This window comes from Phyllobates terribilis, unplaced genomic scaffold (genome assembly GCF_046119375.1).
Source record: "Phyllobates terribilis strain yellow unplaced genomic scaffold, ASM4611937v1 Scaffold_2__4_contigs__length_985480577, whole genome shotgun sequence".
In the NCBI taxonomy this organism is placed as follows: Eukaryota; Metazoa; Chordata; class Amphibia; order Anura; family Dendrobatidae; genus Phyllobates; species Phyllobates terribilis.
In genome coordinates this window covers 939,359,528-939,386,262 of record NW_027362762.1, presented here as the reverse complement: position 1 = coordinate 939,386,262, position 26,735 = coordinate 939,359,528, and the positions used below count along the sequence as shown (strand labels likewise).

The 26,735-nt window shown below is 44.3% G+C and overlaps 1 protein-coding gene across 1 annotated transcript in view; it reads left to right on the top strand.

The window, feature by feature from the left end:
• The window catches only part of ERG (ETS transcription factor ERG), a 337,905-nt gene that overhangs the window by 31,628 nt on the left and 279,542 nt on the right, over nt 1-26,735 (top strand). The gene's annotated exons all lie outside the window — the stretch shown is intronic.

Genomic DNA, 26,735 nt, shown 5'->3' with positions numbered 1-26,735 from the left:
ACCATATTTTAATTAGCAGCAGTCCTTGTACCCTTACGGGTAACTATTTACAGCTCTTTATTCACGCTACTTCCCTTCAGTAGCTATGTCCTCTTTGTGCTCCCTCTTGAGGGTAGTCCTCAGACCCGTCCGGGTCCTCTTGGCTTTCCTCGTATTGGTAGTACTGCAGCTCCTCCTCGGTTAGCTGGGTTAGTATCTCTGCGACAGTCCTCCTCCCAGGTGGCCAGGACTTTACCTCCCTTTGGGCTGCCCCGGTTAATTGGGCCACCAGGATGCTCACTTTTTGCTCCTCTGTGAGGGGGTACACCTGGAAGAGGCTATCCAGCTTTTCTCTAAAGTCATGCAGGGTATGTGACTCCCCTGAGTACTGGGGTAGCCAGGCTGCCCCCGGGATATAGGGCATGGTGAAAGGCATGACCGCAACAGCGGTGGCGCTGGCGGGGGTTGAAGCGGTGAAGCTCTCCTCCGTATCCGGCATCCTTCTCCCCCCTAGTGGACCGTGGCCTACCTTGCGATGATCCTCTTCCGTAGGCCGCGGCTCTGCAGTGGATCGTCAGGGTTGAGGACCTTCCGTCGCGCTCCTGTGACGTCGGCGTCTGCTGGGCTCCTTCCAGGACCTTACGCAACGTCCGGACGTGAGGCGGGGCTTCAGTTCTCGCGCGTTTTCGGAGTCCACGCCCCTCTTCTTCCCGCGCGGCGTCCTCAAGATGGCGTCCAATGGCGGGAAAACTCCACGGATGGCGGGAAGAAGGCCGAAGATGGCGCCGGATGGCGGGAATCTTCACCGATGGCGGGAAAACTTCACGGATGGTAAGTTTTAAAAGTCTCTTTTTCAGGCACGCAGTACCCGGTGGTTGCGGGCAAGAAATCCTGCCGACTACGCCAAAAGTTGACGCGCCCCTGGGCCTGTGTCGCGCTGCGTTGTGCACGCGGGAGCTTACCCGGAGCCGGATCTGTTGAGAGTTGTAGTCTTGTGGCGGTGACCCGGTCCGTGCCCAGGGAGTCAGACTAAGTGGCGCTGTATTAGCAGTAGATGTTGGACGACTACGCCACCCGTTGAATGCAGCTATGGAGCTGCCGCTGCAGGGCAGACCGCTGAGGCCGGTGGTAGGATTGTGCAGCGTGATAGTATCACCCCCAACGGGAGGGGTATGGCCTCAGGGCAGCCGACGTGGATGATGGAGGTAGTAGGAACCACTCAGAGACGATGCGGTGTAGTTCAGGGTCTTTACTGGTGATAAAGATAGACCCTCCCGGAGTACTGGCTAGCGATTGGGGCCTGGTCAGTCCTTGAGCAGATGGGATCTCCCCTGGCCAGGCGGAGTTGTAGGCCTCCCAAACTAACTGTACTCTTCTGGCTACCTTGCTAGAGGCGGGTATAAGTAGCCCACGTCCCTGAGTGTACCGTGTGGTGCTCACCCGTATGGCCGGTGACTCGGGGCCTTCTAGTAGCTTCCGCTCCACGACGGCGGTGCTGGTCCTATGCGTGTGACCGTGCCTTCGGGTTTCTTGGCCAGAGGACCTGGAATCCCCTGCCTGACGGATTCTGCTGCTGGGTAGGAGTTAGTCCCCACAGCCTCGGACTCCGGGTCCGGTAAGAAATCTTCTCAGTCAGGGCGAGCTCTGCAGCTGCCAGCCCCTGACTCCTTGTAGCACTGTTCCCACAGAGCTCCTGTTGTTTCTTCCTATGCTGCTTCTCTTCTCTACTTCTGGCATGGCCCAGGAGCTGGGCCCAGCCGGAGCCACAGCTCCCTGTCAGCCCTCCTGGCTGCACTCTCCCTCTGAACTCCCTAACCCTGCCTCAGCCCCAGGTTTATACAGGGGAAGTTCTTCCCCTCCCAGGACTGGGCAGGAGGTGTGGCATGCATAGGATTCCTGACCAAGAGACCTCCCACCTGCTCTCAGACATAACATTGCCGTTACTGTGGAAACCAGACCCCTGGGGTGCCACACACACACACGGAGCGAAGTGCTTTTTTTCACACAAGCAAGGGCATGTGTCATTGGCAGTGTATGTCACATGTCCTTGCCCTATAAGACCAAGCCATTTTCCCCGTTGCCACCATTTTCTCACTGCTGCAGCTGCGTGTTAGACGGCACCGCTGTTGCTGTGTGCGCTATACCTTGTTAATTTCAAGCCAATTTTCGCACAAATCTACAGATAGCTTGGGAGTAGGGAATAGTTGTGATTGCAGTCCTTTTAAGGACTAGGTTACAGCATTTCCTACGACTTTTATCAGGCAGGTCTGTGCTCTTAAATAGATAGATTGTGGGAGTAAAGACTAATTGTAATTGCAGTCCTTTTCAGGACTAGGTTACATCAGTTCCTATCAGTTTTTGCCAGGCAGGTCTGTGCCAGTGCTGTGCAAGTTTTTTTCACAGCATTTGGCTGAATCTAGCAAAGCTAATCCTTTTTGGCCTATTGCAGAGTGTGTTAGTCAGTGGAGTAGCCTATCTGTGTTGCAAGATATACCACCTGTGTATAGAATACCAATTTTTTTACTGCACCTAGTGAAGTAAAATCTTTTGGGCATAGCATCATTCTATTAGTCCATCTATACTGACCTCCATCAGGTTGCAAATTGAATATAATTTTTTTCTGCATCTAGCTCTGAAAAAATATTTCGGCTTCTAGCAGTGTGTGGGACTTGGTCTATTAGTCCATCTATACTGACCTCCACCAGGTTGCAAATTGAATATAATTTTTTTCTGCATCTAGCTCTGAAAAAATATTTGGGCTTCTAGCAGTGTGTGGGACTTGTTCTATTAGTCCATCTATACTGACCTCCATCAGGTTGCAAATTGAATATAATTTTTTTCTGCATCTAGCTCTGAAAAAATATTTGGGCTTCTAGCAGTGTGTGGGACTTGTTCTATTAGTCCATCTATACTGACCTCCATCAGGTTGCAAACTGAATATAATTTTTTTCTGCATCTAGCTCTGAAAAAATATTTGGCCTTCTAGCAGTGTGTGGGACTTTCTCTATTAGTCCATCTATACTGACCTCCATCAGGTTGCAAACTGAATATATTTTTTTTCTGCATCTACCTCTGAAAAAATATTGGGCTTCTAGCTGTGTGTGGGACTTGTTCTATTAATCCATCTATACAGACCTCCATCAGGTTGCAAACTGAATATAATTTTTTCTGCATCTACCTCTGAAAAAATATTTGGGCTTCTAGCTGTGTGTGGGACTTGTTCTATTAGTCCATCTATACCGACCTCCATCAGGTTGCAAACTGAATATAATTTTTTTCTGCATCTAGCTCTGAAAAAATATTTGGCCTTCTAGCAGTGTGTGGGACTTTCTCTATTAGTCCATCTATACTGACCTCCATCAGGTTGCAAATTAAAAATAATTTATATCTGCATCTAGCTCTGAAAAAATATTTGGCCTTCTAGCAGTGTGTGGGACTTTCTCTATTAGTCCATCTATACTGACCTCCATCAGGTTGCAAATTAAAAATAATTTTTTGTCTGCATCTAGCTCTGAAAAAATATTTGGCCTTCTAGCAGTGTGTGGGACTTTCTCTATTAGTCCATCTATACTGACCTCCATCAGGTTGCAAACTGAATATATTTTTTTTCTGCATCTACCTCTGAAAAAATATTGGGCTTCTAGCTGTGTGTGGGACTTGTTCTATTAATCCATCTATACAGACCTCCATCAGGTTGCAAACTGAATATAATTTTTTTCTGCATCTACCTCTGAAAAAATATTTGGGCTTCTAGCTGTGTGTGGGACTTGTTCTATTAGTCCATCTATACTGACCTCCATCAGGTTGCAAACTGAATATAATTTTTTTCTGCATCTAGCTCTGAAAAAATATTTGGCCTTCTAGCAGTGTGTGGGACTTTCTCTATTAGTCCATCTATACTGACCTCCATCAGGTTGCAAATTAAAAATAATTTTTATCTGCATCTAGCTCTGAAAAAATATTTGGGCTTCTAGCAGTGTGTGGGACTTTCTCTATTAGTCCATCTATACTGACCTCCATCAGGTTGCAAATTAAAAATAATTTTTTGTCTGCATCTATCTCTGAAAAAATATTTGGCCTTCTAGCAGTGTGTGGGACTTTCTCTATTAGTCCATCTATACTGACCTCCATCAGGTTGCAAATTCAAAATAATTTTTTTGTCTGCATCTAGCTCTGAAAAAATATTTGGCCTTCTAGCAGTGTGTGGGACTTTCTCTATTAGTCCATCTATACTGACCTCCATCAGGCTGCAAATTAAAAATAATTTTTATCTGCATCTAGCTCTGAAAAAATATTTGGCCTTCTAGCTGTGTGTGGGACTTGTTCTATTAGTCCATCTATACTGACCTCCATCAGGTTGCAAACTGAATATAATTTTCTTCTGCATCTAGCTCTGAAAAAATATTTGGCCTTCTAGCAGTGTGTGGGACTTTCTCTATTAGTCCATCTATACTGACCTCCATCAGGTTGCAAATTAAAAATAATTTTTTGTCTGCATCTAGCTCTGAAAAAATATTTGGCCTTCTAGCAGTGTGTGGGACTTTCTCTATTAGTCCATCTATACTGACCTCCATCAGGTTGCAAACTGAATATATATTTTTTCTGCATCTACCTCTGAAAAAATATTTGGGCTTCTAGCTGTGTGTAGGACTTGTTCTATTACTCCATCTATACTGACCTCCATCAGGTTGCAAGCTGAATACAATTTTTTTCTGCATCTACCTCTGAAAAAATATTTGGGCTTCTAGCTGTGTGTGGGACTTGTTCTATTAGTCCATCTATACTGACCTCCATCAGGTTGCAAATTGAATATAATTTTTTTCTGCATCTAACCCAGCCAATAGTTTTGGCCTAATACCACAGTTTGGCCACTCAGCTCTGCTCGGTTCCCATCGGTTTTTTTGTGCAAACAACTCCAGAGTTGTGAATTAGTTAACCACCAAAATTAGTGGAAAAAGGCCTGCTGCTGGTGGAAAGGGGAATAGGCGTGTTGGGAAGGGGAAAAAAGGTTGTGTCCGTGGGGTAGGTGTTAAAGCAACAGTAACATCTGCAAAAGAAAGACCATCTTCCAGCCAAACTAAAATGTCTACTTCTTTTAGCGGACAATGTGATAAGATCCCTTTCTTACGGCCACGCCAATCGCTACAAATTCCAGATGAGGCACAAAAACAGCAGGTGCTTCAACGGATATCAAGTGCTCCTTTAAGTGGGCTCTCCTCCACATCAACTTCAACATCACAAATACTCCAGTCCTCAAAGGTGTCACCCCAATCGCACTTGCTTCCTTACAGCTCCCAAATCTCCAGCTGCCCGTCTGAGTATGAGGTAGAACAGATGGTTGAGTCTGCAGAGCTGTTTACTCATACTATAGCCTGGGAATCAGAGGTCGACTCCAGCGCTTCTGTGAATCCAGACGAGAAAATGATCTGCACTGATGCCCAGAATCTTTATGAGTCGGATCCAGGACCAGACGCAGAAGGTTCTGACCATAATGTAGACCCTCATTCCCAAACTGTAACTCTTGTTGGTGGAGACAATGAGGAAGACGATGATGAGACTCAAATACCTGATTGGAGCGACAACTTTAGTTTTTTGTCAGGGCAGGAACAGGTTGGCTCTGAGGACGACGGGTGTGATAACGCACAGGGTGATGATGATGAGGTTGGAGATCCCACTTACTGTCAACCCACAGTCAGCCAAGAGATGAGGTCAGCAGAGGAGGTGGAGGAAGATGCTAGTGACGACGAGGTCAGGTTGCGCCTTCCTGGACAGAGACGTAGTACTGGAAGCACGTCAACAAGTGCATCCTCAAACACAACTCTGCCTCTCACCACAAGTCGTGGTGGCTCTTCAGGTCGCATGGGTGCTAAGCCTTGCATAGCCTGGGCATTTTTTCAGATCGATAAAGACGACCCAACTCGTGTTATCTGTAACATTTGTCAGCAAAAGCTAAGTAGAGGCCAAAAAATACATAGTTTGAGTACTTCATGCATGAACCGGCACATGGACATGAAGCATAAGTTGCAGTGGGAAGCTCAGTGTGCTACAATGCGGCCTAGCCGGCCGGGCCAACCACCGTCTGCCATATCTTGTGCATCCGCGGCCTCTTCATCCTCTGTGACTGGGGGGACAGCAGTCACACCTGTTTTGGGGCGCAGACCTGCCACCTCTTTACCCGCAACAGCCAGCGTGATTGGCAGGTCATCATTTTCTTTGGAGGTGGTAACACCAGCTGGTGTTGAGCGCTGTCCGACATCGATAGCACCACCTTTGGATCAAGGCAACCTAACATGTCCGCCTGCATCTTCCTCACAGACCGGCAGTTTGCCGGGGACACCCTTATCAACCCCGTCTAAGCACAATAGCCAGCCCTCGGTCCCTCAGATGTGGACAAGTAAAAGACCATTTCCTCCTAGCCATGAGAAAGCTAAGAGGTTGAATTTCACCATCTGCAAGCTCTTGGCTACAGAAATGCTGCCTTTCCGCCTGGTGGACACAGAGGATTTTCGAGACCTTATGTCCGTCGCAGTGCCCCAGTACCAGATGCCCAGTCGGCACTACTTCTCAAAGAAAGGTGTGCCTGCGCTCCACCAGCATGTCGCACACAACATCACCGCTTCTTTGAGAAACTCTGTGTGTGACAGGGTGCATTTCACCACAGACACTTGGACGAGTAGGCATGGACAGGGGCGTTACATGTCGCTGACTGGGCACTGGGTAACTATGGTGACAGCAGGACAAGTGGCTGCTGTCCAAGTCTTGCCGTCCCCACGAGTTGTGCGTCAATCCTCTTTATGTCAAAGTTCCTCCACTGCTTCTGCCTCCTCAACCTCCTCTCGGTCTTCCACCTGCACCCAAAGCCTGTCTGGTCATGCCACAAGCTTTCTAACTGCGCAGAAGGGATCCTGCACACCTCCTTACTATGCTGGCAGTAGGGCTCAACGTCATCAGGCGGTTTTTACTTTGAAATGTCTGGGAAATGTGAGTCACACAGCTGAGGAGTTGTGGTCAGCTCTGGAGAACCAATTTCATGAATGGTTGTCTCCACTGGACCTGAAACCAGGGAAGGCCGTGTGCGACAATGCTGCAAACCTGGGTGCGGCCCTTCGCCGGGGCAATGTCACACACGTGCCTTGTATGGCTCACGTGTTGAACCTGGTTGTCCAGCAATTTTTAGCCCACTATCCCAGACTAGATGGCCTTCTGCAGAGGGCACGGTCGCTGTGTGCTCACTTCCGCCGTTCGCATCCCGCAGCTCAGCGACTTACATCTCTACAGAAGTCGTTGGGCCTGCCACTTCACCGGCTAAAATGCGATGTGCCTACCCGGTGGAATTCAACTCTGCACATGTTGCAGCGACTGTGGCAGCACCGACAAGCCCTGGTGCAATATGTTCTGACGTATAGCCTGGGCCAACGAGATCCAGAGGTGGGGCAAATCACGCTGGAGGAGTGGTCTCAGATCAGGGACCTATGCACCCTTCTGCACAGTTTTGAAATGGCGACGAAGATGTTTAGTGCTAACGATGCCATTATCAGCATGACTATTCCGGTGATTTACATGCTGGAGCACATGTTAAACAAAATTCGGAGTCAGGTGGTGGCACAAGAGGAGGTGGAGGAAGTAGAGGAGGAGGAGTTGTATGCGGAAGGGCTAACATCTGCAAGGTCCAGACGATCGGCAGCACCAAGGCGGCAGGCATGTGAGGGTGGGGGAGATGATTTTACCAGGGCGCATGGTAGCAGCCAAACTAGTGAGGAATGTGCAGGAGCCCAGGAAGAAGTGGAGGACGAACTGATGGAAGACTCATCAGATGAGGGAGACCTTGATCACATTTCTGTTGTGCGAGGTTGGGGGGAGAGGACAGAGGAAGGAAGCATGATTGTTACCTCGCCACCAACACAACAGGGACTTGGTGCTCCTGGATGCGCAACACACATGAGTGCCTTCTTGCTGCACTACCTGCAACATGACCCTCGAATTGTGAGAATTAGAAATAATCCTGACTACTGGGTTGCCACACTGTTAGATCCCCGGTACAAAAGTAAATTTGCAGAAATTATTACTGCCATAGAAAGGGATGCACGCATGCAGGAGTATCAGCAGAGACTGTTGCAGAATCTTACATGTGCTTCTCCACAAAACACCAGTGGTGCACGTAGTGAATCTCACAGTTCCAATTTGCCAACCGTGGGACTGTCAAGTGTTCAGCACTCAAACCGTAACAGAACCACAGTATCTGCTGGTAACATCAATTTTGCGGAATCATTTCACCACTTTTTTAGCCCATCCTTTGCAAGGCCACAGGAGACAAGAAGTCTGACACATAGTCAACGCCTAGAGACGATGGTACAGGAGTATCTCCAAGTAAACATTGAAGCCATGACTGTGTCACTGGACCCTTGCTCTTTTTGGGCTTCCAATCTGCATAAATGGCCGGAGCTAGCCACTTACGCCTTGGAGATCTTGTCATGCCCCGCAGCCAGCGTTCTGTCTGACGTGTGTTCAGCGCTGCTGGTGGTGTGCTGACAGATAAGCGCACGCGGCTCTCCACTGATAATGTAGACAGACTCACGTTCATAAAGATGAACAAATCATGGATCCGAAACGACTTTTCTACCCCTGGGGAGAGTAAAAGCTTGATGATTGGTTAAAATCACCCTACCAACCGTTTTAAGCTTTCAAATTACTAATCATGTTTATCTGTATCTTGACTGGAAAATAATTTGGGCTTTGTAGCAGTGTGCAGCACTGATCCTATTAGGCCATCTATACTAAGCTCCACCAGATTTAAAATTAATAATAATTTTTAGCTGCATCTAGCCCGGAAAATAATTTTGGGGCTCCGAGATGCGCAAGACACATAAGTGCCTTCTTGCTGCACTACCTGCAACATGACCCTCATATTGTCAGAATTCGAAGTAATCATGACTACTGGGTTGCCACACTCTTAGATCCCCCAAACTTTTCGTTCTTCTTCTTGAACCATGGCAGGAAGTGCTGTTTGAGAAAATCCACATACATTATGGAGTTCATCTTTAGCGCCTTCAGGGATCCTAAAGGGGCCGACAATCTCTCTCCCCATGATTCCAGCCCAAAACATTACTCCACCTCCTCCTTGTTGGCGCTGTAGCCGTGTTTGCGTGGGGTGTCCATCAACCAGCCATCCTCCACTCCATCCATCTGGACCATCGAGCGCTGCACGGCACTCATCCGTGAACAAAACAGTTTTGAAATCAGTCTTCATGTAATGTTTAGCCCACTGGAGCCGTTTCTGCTTGTGTGAAGTGGATAGAGGAGGTCGACAGGATGGCGTATGCACAGCTGCAAACCTCTGAAGGACCCTGCATCTTGTTGTTCGGTGGACGTTGGAGGCACCAGCAGCTTCAAAAACTTGTCTGCTGCTATGACAAGGCTTTTTTGCCGCTGCTCTTTTAACCTGACGTAATTGCCTGTAGGAAAGAGTCCTCAATTTGCCCTTAGTAGCACGCACACGTGTGTACTGTGAATCAGCTACATACTTCTTGATTGCCAAGACACTTCATCCTGATCATCGCACAATGTTGATTGTAGTCATGCCTTGACCTAAACACTCCACAATTTGTTGCTTCTCAGCAGCCGACACATCCTTTTTCTTTCCCATTTTGGCAGAAAATGTAGGCTGCTTAATAATGTGAGACAGCCTTCTTAAGTAGTCTTGCCTTTCATTGGACACACCTGCCAAACTAATTAGCACAGGTGTCTGCAATTGCTTACAGTGATATAAAGAGCCCTGACACACATCACCATCAATGAGTTTAACTGACAAACAAACAAATTCTTCCCTTATCACTCCTAAACACTTTTTGCATAATAATTTGGAACACAGTGTACATGTGCTTTTCCACAAAACACCAGTGGTTCACGTAGTGAATCTTACAGTTCTAACTTGCCAACCGTGGTCTGTATGGAGTTGTTCAATAAAGGGCCCAAAATTAAGATAACATAGATGGGAGAGGTCTCTATGAATAGGAATTCCTAAGTATTTGATACCCTGTGAGGGCCAGGCAAAGGGAAAGTTGGACTGGATGGAATCCTATATGGATTTGGGGAGGGAGACATCGAGGGCCTCAGACTTCGCTGCATTGATTTTAAAATTTGACCATGTAACAAAGTGATCTATTTCAGCCATAACAGCATGGATGGATATATGTGATTGAGTGATATATACTAGGACATCATCAGCAAATAGAGAGCACTTGTACTCGGTGCCTCCCACCTCAATCCACCTAATATTGGGGTTATGGCGAATTGATGAGAGCAGGTGCTCCGTCACTAGGATGCCTTGTCCCATTGGTGATTGTGAAAGGTGATGAAAATGTTCTGATGCACCCCCTGGGCCTTGGGACACCCGGAGCCGGACCCTTTTTGGTGGATGCTGGTGGTTGTAGTCTTCGTGGCGGCGACCCGGTTCCGTGGCTCAGGGTGGTCAAACCAGTGGCGGAACTATTTATGTGGTTTTGATGTTTAAATGTCCGACTACGCCACCCGTGGATTGCGGTCAGAGTGAACCGCCGCTGCAGGGCAGACCGCTGAGGCTGGTGTTGTGGGTGAGGCAGAGCGTAGCATAACTCCCCACGGGAGGAGTATAGCCTCAGGGCAGTGTATGCGGAGGATGGGGGTGATGGTGCAGGGCAGCAGCAGTAACGACACGGAGTCAGTGATGCAGTCCAGGGCCTTTACTCACAGTTCTTATTATCCAGACCACGTCTGCAGGTAACGGCTGCCCACGTCGTACTGTGCTCACCAGGTGAGGGGCTCAGACAACTCCCAGATAACTTTGGAGCGCTTCACAGGACCCCCTTTGTGTGTCCTTTGTCTGGCCTTTCTTACCAACCCTTCTGTCCGGCTGCCTCGGGCCTCCTCTTGGTAAACTTGGCGCCAGTTTCCCTGACCCTATGTGGTGCCTTCCTAGCGGGTGTAGCGAGGGGCTGCGCCACATAAAATGTCACAGCCTCCGGTTTCTAGCTGAGGGTCGTTTCCTGCCTCCACTAGTTTCGGGGACCGGTCTCCCCCTTTGGCCTGACCCCTCCATGCAGGTGGATTCGGGCGTGCGGTGGCGACTCGCCCGTCCGCACCCCTGGGATCCCTTCATTCCTCATTCCTGGAGCCTTCTCCGCTCCTCTTCCTTCCTTCTCCCTCTTCCAGGCCTGGGCCTCTGTTACTAGGCCCGCCTCCGGAGCAGAGCTCATGCAGAGCCCCTGCTCCCTGCCACTTCTGCTCAGACTTCTCTGCACTGAACTAAGATGGTGCCCACCTTTTATACTCCCTTCTCAATGCACCCAGGAACTGCTTCCTCCCTGCTCCTGCACTACAGGGTTCCCCTTCCTCAGTGTTCCCTCCCCCCACTCCAGCCAGGGACAGGGACTGTCGTGCCCATCTCAGAGGCATATTGGTCGCCCTGCCCCACGGCAATGTGGTGTAATGTATGCAGGTGTCGGGTCCTGATCCACACTCCATCCTTACCTGAGAGTGAGATATCACACCTCTGGGTGAGGTGCAATACCTCTGTAGCAACCGAGCCCTCAGGGTGCTACAGTTCCATTTATCTTCAGCCTAGGTGACGTATTGTGATACAGGGCCGTGATTTTGGCTATAAAAGGGTCCCCTAGACCCCTACCCCAAGCTTTTTAAGAGAATCATATATGGCGTGCCAGGAGACTCTATGGAATGCTTTCTCAGCATCCAACGAGAGTATCTAATTACAAATTTTTAACTGCATCTAGCCCAGGAAATACTTTGTGCCTAGTAGCAGTGTCTGCTAGTCAGCGGATTATCCCGGCTGTTAAGCAAGCTACACCACCTGTAGTTTGGACACTTAATTTTTTCAAAGGAAATGCTTCGGGACCACGGGATACTCAGTGAAGAGCATCAGGAGGCACCCCAAAGCATAGGGGCTGGGACTGGCAGTAGGATGCCTTGCGGTGGACAGCCGAGCTCGATCCTTATAAAAGCTTTTTAACTGCAGCAGCTTTAGTGGACGCTACTGGAGCTGGAATTACGCGGCTGCTGGCATGAGACTTGCCCTCCAATAGATCCTTGTAAATGGATTTAAAGTGTATTCATTCAAATTAGAGAGACAATTTAAATTAAAAAGCTTAGAGCTGCCTCCACCACAGGGGGGCTCGCTCGACCCACCAGCGGACAGGCACCATTATTGGGAGAGGGGGGCTGGCCGTCAGGGTTCACCGCGGCTCTGGCACAAACCCGGCGACACGGAGGTGGCACGGGCAGGAGCGGACTGGCCGTCTCGGCTTCTCACTTTTTGGATTTTAGAAGGGCATGACATGCCTATATCTGTGTCTCCCCCTCCTTTTACTCCTCCACCTCTTTTCTTTTCGCATGACTATATATACTTGTCACTTTTCCATGTGTTAGTTGTGTCTTCTGAGCAGTTTGTCAGCTTTTGGACACCTTTGAAGGTGTTTTCTATGTGTTTCTATGTGTTTTTGTTTGCCTGCCATTGGTTTTAACGGTGTTCGAAGGTGTTCGACGAACAGTTCGACGAACAGTTCGGCGAACACACGGGTGTTCGACGAACCGAACCGAACTTGAACACTACGGGGGTGACTCAACACTACTCTGCAACTGCATCTTTAATGGAGCGAAGGTTTCTGCGCTTGCTTTACCTCTACTCATTGTCTATGTGACTGCCGGAAATAGAGGACCGCTCTGCTTGAGTTTCTCCGGCAATCCCATAGACAATGAATGAAGCGGAGGCCGGGTATGATAACCTGAGCTATATTCATGACGCAGCTGCAGATCCTGGATCAAGAGATTGCAGACCCCGATCTTGGGATCATTGTGGGACCCAGTGGTCAAACCCTCAGCAATTACTGTATTATCCCCTATGGATGGGGGATAATAATATCCCTTCAAGGGTAAGTCTGCAATGAGAACAGTGAGTGCCTTTTCCTCTCTATGTCTATCTTCATACATGTTTTTTTCTATGACATTTCTTTGTGGCTGGCACAAAAAAATATGATTTTAATGGCTGAGTTTTTTTTCTGTAGAACAGCTTAGGGGAAAACGGATGAAATGTCACACGTAGAGCATGCTGCACTTGGAAAAAGTGGCAGAATAAAAACAGTAAAAAATGTTTTTTCGTTTTTTAAACACCAAGTACTGTTTCAGACACAAAAAAAAAAAAATACAGTTTATAGCCTATCCTTATGATAGGTTAGCAATATCAGATCAGTGGCGGTATAGTGGCACTCCCAACAATCAGCTCCTATGTGAACAGAAGATGAACTTCAGTTCTCTGCAACGGCCACTACATAGTAGTAGAGACTGACGTATATTTTGATTATCACATTTTGCTGCTCCAGTGTTTTTCACTTTCTTAGTCGGATGTTTCTATGGTTGATGAAGTAGAATTACAAACTTTTCATAAGTTTTTATACTTTTATTGACAGATACAGAAAGTTTATGTAAAGATGTAAAGACTCAATATTTCCAGCGATGACCCTTATTTTTCAAGATTTCTGCCCTTCATCTTGGCAGCTGGATATTGGCTTCTGAGCCAGATCCTGACTGATGACCGCTCGTTCTTGTCTCATCAGTGCTCGGAGGTTATCACAATTTCTACGTTTTTCTTTGTCTTCCCGTTTTTTGAGGATTGACCGCAGTTTTACAATGGAACTAGTCATGAACTCAAAATGTCAATGTTTGCAAAAATTTGCAAAAATGATGACGTGAACGGCATCATTGACCTGCGCTGGTCTGTAGGCTTTCTACCTTGCATAGGGACAGCATGCGGATGTAAAATATGCTCGTCTGATCGAGCCGTAATGTGCAAAGTTGCATGAAGGTGTCATGAACATAAACAAATTTGTAATTTTTTGGAAGGTTCATAGGACCTTTTTTTCTAAATTTGTTGGTGTTAAAGGGAACCTATTGCTCAATTTCAGTTTTTATGCAATTTGTGTTTAAAAACACTGATGTAAAGTTGCATAGAAGTGCTGATGATTGCAGTTTTTAGTTATATTTTAAAAGATAGGTTGTTCCCACCCCCCAAAAAAATAATAATTATACTTTGGTAATACAGTGACTGTTTAATGTTTGCAAGTCATATATATATTTTTTTTAAAATTTCTAATAAAATGTCAGATTACGCGTTTCACATTTTTGATAGCGTAAGTTCCGGCAGATGTAGAAACGGGGGTGTAACTATATTGGGTGCAGGGGTTTCAGTCACCCCCGGATCCTCGAGTCTAGGGAGTGTCGAAAGATTTCTTTGACTCATATGAAAAAAAACAAAAAAACATTATTATTATTAAACACTCCAAAACATGATGGAAAGATCAGACTACAAAGCATCTGTATGTAGTCTGTAACCATGGTGACAGATAGCTCTGCATCCAACTTTTTTCTTAATTTTTTATTTTTACACTTTGGTTATACAGTAGCTTTTTGATGTATATAATAGATGTATATTTTTAACTGATTTCTATGTAAGAGTCAGATTTTGAGCTTCATGGGTTTTTTTTTGGTCTGCATGGGGGCTGTGTATACAAAACGGTAGGAGTTTTTTAGTCTTTTATTTAATTATAAATTTATAATTAAATTTATATATATATATTTATGTAAATAAATATAAATAAAATGTATATTATTATATTATATATATTATAAACAAATTATTTAATAATCAAGACTATTAATAAGGTTGCTTCATTTTGATTTATTTTTTAAATTTTAAGCCCATTGAACTATTGCAAAAAAAAAGTTTTGCAAAAGTCTGTAAGATTTGGAAATTTGGATTTTGGGAGGAGAATTTTTAGTTAACAGTCTCCCTCAAAAAAAAAAAAAAAAAAAAAATGAAATGCTTGAGGCCTTCCATGGTGGAAAGACGGCATTCACATCCCCCGCTTTTGTAAACACAAAAAAAAACCAAAAATGAAGCTGAATATGTAAAGCCGGGGAAAATCTTACACATTCCCGTCATGCTTCCACAGAATGGTAGTTCATGTTTCACAGCCGTCGCTGCTCGGAGATTTCCATACCCCACAAAATGAATTACGAGCTACAATTCCATGTTTTGTTTGACTCCAGGTAATCTGATTGGCTTACGCTATCGGGCGTCCTTCCCGAATGTTTCCAACACTGAATTATCCAATGAATTGAAATGTGATTCGAAGGCGCTTAAATTTCTTCAACATCTGCCCAAAGCCCGGTGTGGTTACTTTATGATCCAGTGGTAAAGCCGGGGAACAGAGCCGGTCAGGAGGAAGAGCGGATTTATGGGTTAGCCTCTCAACAGATACAGACAAAGATACTTTAGACTTTCCTAGTAAAACTAAAACTTTCTGCATCAATTCCTGATTGTTTTTGAGATCTCTGCTTGCTGTCACTTTCATTTTTTAACTCGTGGAAGGTAAAAATATGTCCACAAAAGTGCATTGGTCGTTACAAGAAAGAGTTCTGATAATAGGTCGAGATTGTACGATTATCACGCAAGGTGTGGGAAAGACTTAGTACAACACCAAGGGAAGAGGGAAAGGGAACCCAGACTATAGGGAAAGGGGGAAGTGGAGACCTCCTAGGCTGATCTACTATCACTCTGTCTCCACTAACGTCCCTATATTGGCTCTTCACCTATCGCCGCGTGCAAACCTCGCCCTGTCTTTCCCTGGCGTTGGGCCCTGGCTAGGGAAGGGAGGGGATGAGCGCTAGTCGATCCCCACTGACCACTAAAGACAACAAGGAGGAACAAACAAGGGAAGATAGCTTAGCTTTTAGTCGACTTCAGAGAGATGAACACCCGTCCACATAGCTCCAGAGAGGATGAAGTAATGCACTTGCTCCGAGCCATCACAAGGGGTAATGTGAGTATCGCCAGCACCTCCCTCTAGCAGACAGCAGGTATTTATACACCCAGGAAAGGGTGTTAATTAACAAGAGGAAGGTAGCCGCTGGGTCCTAGAGAGACAGCCTCTAAGAAGGTCTCTGTAATGCCAAATCTAGAGCTCTCCTGCAGCCAACTGCAGGGCGACTGTCTGTCACTTCTGACACACCCGTGACATCAATGCGTTCTAGATGCTTTTTTTGCTGCTATTTTAAAAAAAACACTCTAAAAATGCTCAATTTTATCCCATTTTCTTTGCAAATAAACCCAAAACGTAAACAAGGTAAAGCCAGAAATTTGTGTAGAAAAATAATTCTGAAGATATTATGTACACAGCCATGGAATCTGTAGAAAACTCTGTAAAACTAATCTGCACAAAACTGTTCAAATTTTGGTGCAGATTTTCAGAAAAAAAGCACGGATTTTCCAAAGGATTTCCTTAGAAGTAGAGAAGAAAATGGATACATTTTATAATTTGCATTTGTGGATCTTGCTGAGGATTTACTGGTAATCCACAGATAAATACTCTGATTAAATTCCCGCAATGAGTTTTTGACGGTTCGTATTCTCGCTGTGCAAAAAATGCAGGTCCTTACAGTTCTAGCAAAGTGGATGGGATTGATAGAAATCTCCTGCCCACTGTGCTTTTTTTTTTACGCAGCGTAAACTGTTTGAAATTTGCAACATGTCAATTTCTCTTTTAAGTTCGCTGAGCTTCATGTACAGTTTTTCCCCATAAAATTGCATTAAAATCTGCAGGTTAAAAAAAAAGGAATGTAAACCGAACATGACTGTATCAATAAAAGGAAGTGTCAAAAACAAAGCAGCTTTATTTAAAACATGACATAAGAAAAGAAGTCAAAAACCACATCAAAAACTCGACAAAAATGCATGTAAAAAAAAAACGCACTTAAAAATTCTATGAAAAAAATGCAAATAAAAACATAATAGGTGCAGAAAAATCTGCAACATCAAAAACTGACCAAACTCTCACCGCGAGAATGTAGCCTAAAACTAATCTGCACAAAATTGTGGGGATTATTGCTTTCGATTTGCAGAGAAGAGTAAGGATTTGCCTCTGCGGATTTCTGTAGAAGAAGAAAAGAAAATTAATTTATTAATTTAAAATTCTCGTTTGTGGATTTTGTTGAGGATCCACAGTTAATTCTCAGCAAAATTTGCAGTACTTTTTTTTTTTCCAGAAAAATCAGAGAATCAGCAATTAATCTAAGGTCAATCTGCAACGGAATTGAAATGTCGAATTCAAAACTTGCGGGCAGGTTAAATTCTGCAGGGGAAAAAAAATATCTCTTTGTGTTTTCTTTATTTATTTTAAGTTGAAGTATTGGAAAAGGACATGATAGGTTTTTTTGTGTTCTTTTTACAATTTTTAAATATATTTTATTTTGTTTTTAGAATTGTCATTCTTTTACATTTTTTATTAGTCCCCTTTAGGGACCTTGAACTTGAGATCGCTTGATTGTTTGTACGATATACTTCTGCAATCGAATCGCAGATACAGTATATGGGGTGATATACTGACAAAAAGTCTGTTTCTAACCCCTTAGATGCTGTGGTAGACCACAGCATCTAAGGCGTTAGACTGTTGCGATTGGAGCTCGCTCTTATCACTGCCATTAAGAGCCGGTGTGCAGAGGATCAGCTCAGTCTGCTCCATATAACGGGAGTCGGGATCCAACATGTGTTATTTATTGACTTAATGTGTTGGGAAGATGTTAAAGGGGTTGTCCACTTTGGCCACTATTAATATATACTTCATCCAAGAATTGGTCCAGAAAGAGGTAGGAATCATAGAATCATAGAATCATAGAATGGTAGAGTTGGAAGGGACCTCCTGGGTCATCTGGTCCAACCCCCTGCTCAAAGCAGGATTCACTAGATCATCTCAGACAGATGTCTGTCCAGCCTCTGTTTGAAGACGTCCATTGAAGGGGAACTCACCACCTCTCGTGGCAGCCTGTTCCACTCATTAATCACCCTAACTGTCAAAAAGTTTTTTCTAATATCTAATCTGTGTCTCCTCCCATTTAGTTTCATCCCATTGCTTCTAGTCTTTCCTTGTGCAAATGAGAATAAAGATGATCCTTCTACAATGTGACAGCCCTTGACATATTTGTAGACAGCTATTAAGTCTCCTCTCAGTCTTCTTTTTTGCAAGCTAAACATTCCCAAATCCTGCAACCGTTCCTCATAGGACATGGTTTGCAGACCAGTCACCATTCTGGTCGCTCTTCTCTGAACTTGCTCCAGTTTGTCTATGTCTTTTTTAAAATGTGGTGCCCAAAACTGTACACAGTATTCCAGATGAGGTCTGACCAAAGAGGAGTAAAGACCGATAATGACTTCACGTGATCTAGACTGTATGCTTCTGTTAATACATCCCAGAATTGTATTTGCCTTTTTTGCTGCTGCATCACACTGTTGACTCATGTTCAGTCTATGATCTATTAGTATAACTAAGTCTTTTTCACAAGTACTGTTGCTTAGCTCTATTCCTCCCATTCTGTATATGCTTTTTTAATTTTTATTGCCCAGATGTAGTACTTTGCATTTTTCCCTGTTAAAAACCATTCTGTTGGTTGCTGCCCACTGCTCCAGTTTATTTAGGTCTTTTTGAATCCTCTCTCTCTCTTCTCTAGTATTAGCTATCCCTCCTAGCTTTGTGTCATCAGCAAATTTAATCAGTTTACCCTCAATTCCTTCATCTAAATCATTGATAAAGATGTTGAACAATACAGGTCCCAGGACGGAGCCCTGTGGTACCCCACTTGAGACATTCATCCAGCTGGATGTGAAGCCATTTACAACCACCCTTTGAGTCCGATCACTAAGCCAGTTATGAATCCACCTAACAGTTGCCTGGTCCATTGCATACTTGGTCATTTTTTCAATAAGGATGGTGTGAGATACTTTGTCAAATGCTTTGCTGAAGTCAAGATATACTATATCTACAGCATTTCCCTGATCCACCCAGTCAGTGATTCTGTCATAGAAGGAAATTAAGTTAGTCTGACATGACTTGTTAGTTACAAACCCATGCTGACTCTGGTTAATCACTTCATTCTTAACCATGTACTTACATACATGTTGTTTAATAATTTGTTCAAAGATCTTTCTTGGTATAGAAGTCAGACTCACCGGCCTATAGTTCCCTGGGTCCACCTTCTTCCCCTTTTTGAAGATAGGAACAACATTTGCTCTTCTCCAGTCTTCTGGGACTTCTCCTGTTCTCCAAGAATTTTCAAAGATTATGGAGAGTGGTTCTAAAATTTCTTCTACGATCTCCTTCAGTACTCTGGGGTGTAATTCATCTGGACCTGGAGACTTGAACTCATTTATGTTAGCTAAATATTCCCTCACAATCTTTCTGTTTACAGATAACTTGGATTCCTCTATTCCTTTAAAAGGACAGTGAAGATCAGTTGATGTTACATTTTCTTTCTGAGAGAAAACAGATGCAAAATAGGAATTAAAAAGTTCGGCCTTCTCAACATCCTCTCTTACCATTTCTCCATTTTCATCCTGTAAAAATCCTATAGCATCTTTGACTTTTCTTTTACTTTTGACATACCCCCAAAATCCTTTTCTATTGCTTTTGACATCTCTTGCAAGCCTTAATTCATTGTCAGCTTTAGCTAACCTGATACGTGCCCTACAGGATCTGCAGACTGCATTATAATCTTTTATATACCGGAATGGTTGAAATGAAGTTTTATTAGTCAACGCGTTTCGAAGTAAACGTACTTCTTCATCAGGGCAAAGCACAATGAGTTAGTTTGTCCTGATGAGTTCATTGTGGTTTGTCCTGATGAAGAACCCCTTTCTGGACCATTGACAGCGTGGATTTGTACCGACTTATGTCCAACCTCGTAAGTTTTTCCATCTTGTGGTTCTGCAGCCGCCCACTTTGTAAGCTGATACAGGGGTTGTGACTCTCGCAACCCCAATAAGGTGAGCATAAATCGCTTTTCATCTCCCCTTTTTCCACGCTGATAAAACCCTATTGCGCTTATTGTCTCTCCAATTTTTTACTCGTTCATCCAAAAATTGGTCACAGGAAGTCGTATGTTTCATGCACTAGATTATTCGCTTTTTTCAACACTACTTTATCGTAAAGTTCTCAGCAAAAAATTAGGCAAATTTCAGAGGCAAACATGCAAGTTCTACCAATTTTGTAAAGTTATGTGCAAGAATTTGAGGCAGAGAGAACTGTTGGCCCTTAAAAGCATAATCATAGGGGGCCCGTGTGTCACTGCTACCTCTGCGCCCCTTATAGTTACGTCCTTGACATTTGCCGAATCTGACTTTAATTTTGTTTGTCAGCTACATAAGTGGGACAAGCTGGAGTCTGGAGGAATGTGACTGTCTGGGGAGATCGCTGTACGAATTCTTCAGTTTCAGGCAATGAAAAATGACAATGTGTAATCTACAGAGATCACTTAATCTTGCGGTGAACGCGGCCGGATTCATTAGTATTCATTGCCTCTGTAGAGATGTCACCTGGTCGTGTCCGGAGTGTGAAGGACATTGAGCAAAAGATGATTTTTTCCCCCCAATATTCTGATGTTTTTGCAACATACTAGATGTGTAGTATCGGGGTGTATGGTATATAATGTCCGTGTAAGGGCTCACACCGACGAGCGTATAAATCGGACGTGTGCTGTCTGATTTTTGATCGGACCGCACACTGACCCATGTTATTCAATTACCCTCTCGGCCCGACCGTCCGTGAGAAAAAAATTTCAGCTTGCATTACTTTATGTATATCGGATGGGATCATTCAAGTCTACGGGTGCATAAAAATATTGGATCCCACGCAGAACATCCGAGTGGCATCAGATTTTCATAGAAAACTGTATTTGATCATGTGGATTTTTTAATGTATATCTATGAAAACGGACCCCACACGGATGTAAAAAAACGGACACACGGGTGAAAATCGGGTGAAAATTACATGAAAATTGAGTTTTTCGGATGATTTTCCATATGTTCGTCTGCATCCGGCATTAGTCTTACATTTTTTGAAATAGTTCACATCTGGTCCCAAGGTCCTTAAAGGGAGCGTCTCCTGTCACTGTTTTGATGGAGGATCTGGTCCTTAAAGGGAGCATCTCCTGTCACTGTTATGGAGGACCTGGTCCCAAGGTCCGTAAAGGGAGCGTCTCCTGTCACTGTTATGGAGGACCTGGTCCCAAGGTCCTTAAAGGGAGCGTCTCCTGTCACTGTTAAGGAGGACCTGGTCCCAAGGTCCTTAAAGGGAGCGTCTCCTGTCACTGTTATGGAGGACCTGGTCCCAAGGTCCTTAAAGGGAGCGTCTCCTGTCACTGTTATGGAGGATCTGGCCCCAAGGTCCTTAAAGGGAGCGTCTCCTGTCACTGTTATGGAGGATCTTGTCCTAAGGTCCTTAAAGGGAGCGTCTCCTTTCACTGTTATGATGGAGGATCTGGTCCCAAGGTCCCTAAAGGGAGCATCTCCTGTCACTGTTATGGAGGATCTGGTTCCAGGGTCCTTAAAGAAGCGTTTCCTTTCACTGTTACGATAGAGGATCTGGTCCCAAGGTTCTTAAAGGGAGCGTCTCCTGTCACTGTTATGATGGAGGATCTGGTCCCAAGGTCCTTAAAGGGAGCATCTCCTGTCACTGTTATGGAGGATCTGGTCCCAAGGTCCTTAAAGGGAGCGTCTCTTTTCACCGTTATGATGGAGGATCTGGTCCCAAGGTCCTTAAAGGGAGCGTCTCCTGTCACTGTTATAATGGAGGATGGAGCTTACTACTGCAGTTATGAGGGTACGGTCGCTGACCTCATTGAAGGGTCAACGTGGTTGTTGCTGTTACAAGGACACTGCTGCCACACTTGAATACTGTAGCAGCATTGACTTGTGATAAAAGCAGAGGCAGGGAATGCAGCAGCCATTCTACCATGAATCTGGATAGTGAGAGGACGTTACAGCTTAGCAATAGAGATAGGGAGAGAAAGCCATAAAACACTGAATAAACTGTACAGGTAGTGTGTGAAATCACAGCAGTGAAGAAGATTAGTGTCTGAAGAGCGAGCTGTTGGTTACCATCTGTTTACCTATAGCAATGTATGTTGAGGTCACTTTGACATTATTAAATAGCTGTTTGTGTTAAAGAGATTGAATATAGTCCTAGGAGACTTCAGAGTTTACACGTCTTTTCAGGGGAATTGGCAGCAAATTGATTCATACTGTATAGTAGTTTCTGGAAAAATTAGGCAAATCTGCTCTAGTTGGCACTGTAAGGCTATGTTCCCACACGTTGGGTTTTTCAGCGTATTTTGATGCAGATTTTTATGCAAATTTTCAGCTGCGTTTTGCAGTAACAGCAAAGTCTATGAGAAACCAGAATTCTGTGTTCACACATCTTGGTTTTTTTTTTTGCTGCTTTTGGAAAATAGAGGATGTCACTTCTTTCAGCGTTTTATCACCCATAGGAAGTAATGGATGGTGAAAAAAAACACTGAAAAAACGCACCAAACTTTTTTTTAGCGTTTTTGATGGCAAAATAGAAGGGGGTTCTTTTTTTTCACAGAACTTTATGTACATGCCTAAATAGAGACTGAAGGACAGTGAAAAAAAAAAAGCTGAAAAAAACGCACCAAAAATGCATCAAAAAACGCAGCAAAACCTGCAGATTTGACGCAGCTGATTTCCTGACGGAGATTTTTTTTTGCAGCAGATATCTGACTGAAAAAAAAAACACAACATGTGGGAACACAGCCTAAGAGTCGCGATTGGTACTGTTATTGGTGCACTGAAAAATCCTATATACCGTACATAGTGTGTAGCAAATATATATGCAACTGAAAAATCCTTTAGATACATGTTCATGGATTTCTACAAACTCCATATAGGCATATGGCGAAGTTACAGAAAGTTTTGCAAGAAATTTTTGCGTGAACTTACGGAATTTGTTTTTTTTAAATTGTCCAAGAATCAAGAGATCCATGAACCTTCTTCCATGATTATAAGCGATATTGTCAGTGTAGATGGACCGTACTGTGGGTGATAATGTACATTTATTAGATCCGGACTGCGGGGAAGAAAACTCAGCGGCTGATTCCGTGTAGAGACAAACCACAAGGAGATGACGCTCTTCAGAAATTGGTTTAGTTGACATATGAGAGAAGGAAAGTATTTCATGGATTCTTGGGGTGGGTGGAGGGAGGTCGGAGGAATTTATAGTAATAATGAAACATGCAATGTAAGGTAGCCATATGGACTAGGTGACTATCTATCTCATATCTACACTTTATGGACAATGTGCCCCCTCCACATTCCTCCTACAGGAGCTTTTCTGACCTCCCATTCTAGAGATTAATATGGGGTCGCCCCACTGCAGATATAACAGCTTCCAATCCTCTGGGAAGGATTTCTTCAAGATTTTGGTGGTGTCTGTGGGAGTTTTCTTCAGAAATATGGTGGCAGCCGGTGACAGCTTCATCTTTCTATCATGTCCAGGTAGTGTAGCCAATGTTCCTTAAAGGGGTTGTCCAGGTTTGGAGTTCAAGTCTGCAATCACTCTTTGTGACGGCAGACTTGTGAATCCTCAAGAGCGCGCACAGTGCTAGCTGTCAGGATTCTTCGGTGACGGTGCTGGGAGCGGGAGAGCGTGTTACCGCAAGGATGTGATTTGCATACATGCAGTCAAGTGCCGACTAGATATATGAGGTCGGATAAGTCTAGTCAGCTTGTGACCAGAAGTATGCAAATCACATACTAGAAATCATATGACTGCCCACGTCGGTACCGGAGAATTCACTGTACACACTTTGAGGATTCACAAGTCTGCAGCCACGTAGAGTGACTGCCAACTTGTACTCCAAAGCCAGAAAACTCTTTAAAGTTTTAACTTAGGAACATTGCTTCCAACTGTTTCTCCAGGAACATTCATTGCCTTTGTATCTTTTTGTATTCTTTCCCTTGTTTGTGCAAGCAATAATCTCTTCTCTTAACTTTTTGAACCACTCTCTTGACAACTCAAGAACATTAGTGACCTGGAGGCCATTGCCATTGAGGACTGGATTTTGATCCCTCCGGAACGTTGCCAGAAACCGGTGTCTGGTTATACCTCATATTTGCAGCAGGTCATAACAGCCAGAAGGCCTCTACTAAATACTGGATGGCATTTGTTCTGAAGGGGTTTAACAATTCTGACACTGCAGTAGTTAGTAAAAGTTTCATTTTGTGCTGAATTTGGAGAAAGCACTAGTTAAATCAGTTGGGTTCAGCTATTTACATTGTTCTAGTTTCAATGATTTATTGCAAAGTGCAGAAAGTTTGTCAATTTTGCAATGGAGGCGGGAGGTGGAAGTGTGAATGATTTTGGTTGCAACTGTGCGGTAAATGCTTTGTAGGTTGGTTCAGTGTTGTGAATATTGGTCCATATGGACGAAATCATAAACATCCTGAACTCCTGTATCCACAATTAATGACTAAAGACAATAATAAAAGAAAAACTTAAAAGATGACATTGTGGTGAGTGTGATGTAATAATCACAGCTATTATTTGTATGAACGACTTTATAGACACCGTATGCAGAACACCTAGGAGGCAGTATATAAAATCCAGCATCGCCACTCCTTCCAAAACCTGACAGTGGGAAGTGGTTATTATTGCAGCTCTGCTCTAAAAAAGTGAATGAGGCTGTGCCGCAATACTAGCCATAACCTGCCGATAGGGATGGCGCTGTTTTTGCATCGAAGCATCTTTTTTTTAGTCTTGTTCAACTGCTTTAATCTTACCAAAATGACTGCCAATACACCTTTATTTTGGGTTACCACTAGGGATGAGCGGACCCGTGGAAGTTCTTGTTCTGTTACCCGACCCAAACTTTATTCCCAAGTTCTATTTGGGTACCCAAACTTGAACCAGAACCCGAACCGAATTGAAAACAATGGGGGCCCGAACTTTTGAGATGGAAAATATTCTCTATCTGTAACGAACATTGAAACAAACTTCCGGGAGAAGTCCATGCTCATTGTTTAGCACCAGACACTAACTGTCCGGTATGGACCCCGAACTTTTAAGTTCAGGTTCGCTCATCTCTAGTTGCCACCACACTTTTGTAAGCTCATTAATGGCAGATTTAAATCACTGATGTGACTGATGCAAGGGGCTATCTTTGGCAGTCCCAAAGAGGTAAATGAAGTGGTGGTCAGGCATGTGCACTACCACTCCTGTCAAAAAAGAGACTTTGGGACCCCCATTTTCAGAATCACTGATGGTCCCAGTGGTCAGATCTCAAGCAATCATACATTTATCACTTTTTCCTTTTATCTACACTCCTCAAAATATAAATTGCAACATCAAGTGGAAAAAGTTATGGCATTATGGAAATCACAGAATGGAGAGATGGTACTGGTCTGCAAATGATGAAAAACTAGAAACATTTTCAAAACATCTCAATTTATTCAATATCGAGAATGTGCGTCGCAGAAATCCCCGCACTTCCAGCTTCAGCATCCCTGATGTCGTCTTGTTTAAAAACAACTCCTAGGACACTTTGGAGAAATGGCTGCACCACTGGTTCCACCAGCAAATTGATATAACGCCGAGTGTCCCATAAATGAAGACTAGAGGGGTGCAGATACCATACATTATGCCACCCCACACCATAATTACAGGAGTAGAACTGCTGTGGTGTTCCCTCGTGAAAGCATCTTCATGATGTTGCCCATGATGACTCCAGACCAATCTCCAAGGCAAAAGCTGGACTCATTGCTGAAGGTGACAGATCTCCATTCCAGCCTCCATTGCTCTACACCATGACAGCCTTTGAGAGTGGTGGTGTGAGGTTTATGGACACCGGTAGCTGGACGTCCAGCTGTCATGCAAACATCTTCTGATGATTTGTGTAGACACAGTGTAACACCTCAGGCTTTGTATGTGATGTATAATTTCACTTGCAGTGCAGAATGGATCAATCGTGGAACCAGTGATACTGCCATTTCTCCAAGTGTCCCAGGTACTGTTTTTCAACACGACATCGCCTGGTCACATGTTGCTCGTGCTACTGTGAGCAGTTTGTGTGGCTTAAACATGCTCCCATGGCTGCAGCATCTCCGGACTTGTCTCCATCGAGCACATCTGAGACATCATTTATCGGCAATTGTAAAGGAAGCTGCCGGCAGAGGATCTTGATGATTTGCCCAAATGCATGTTTTAAAAATGTTGTTTCAATTTTTTCATCATTTACAGATCAGTAAAATATCTCCAGCTTATTGTTTCCATCATTCCATGACTTTTCCTTCCTGGTTTTGCAATTGCAATGTAGAGGAGTATATAATTGTGATTAATTAGAATAGTCTTTAGGGAAATTGTTCTGTAGTGATGACATCATTGTCCATTATTCAGCAAAATTATGTCTCCACTTGTCTAGAAGAATTTGAGAAAGAGTATTGGAAAATGTGACTCAATATTTATCCATCTCCTTCATTAGGTTTTATATACGGAGCCTCAAAAAATGAAAGAGTCCCCGAACCCTCTCCTGTCCCATACAAATGAAAAGGGAAAATTGTGTGGATGTGCTGTAATCTCTAAATGGATGGGGTGGCTGGTGGCTTCCTTACCCGGCAGAACAGGGGTTATAAGAGCCTTACCCAAATTTCTATTTGAGTGCCAAAAATTTCCAAGCCTCTTGCTTGCCAACCTTCAGAACTCCTATAGAGATTGTTAGAGAGCTGCGCAGGCGCAGGGGCTCCGATCTCGAGGTAGATGCGGGTCAAACGTCTACATAACAATAATGTCCTAAATGGGACAACCCCTTTAAGGGGATATTTGCAGGCTATAGGGCAGCATGTATTATACTTGCATTTATGGCACTACAGT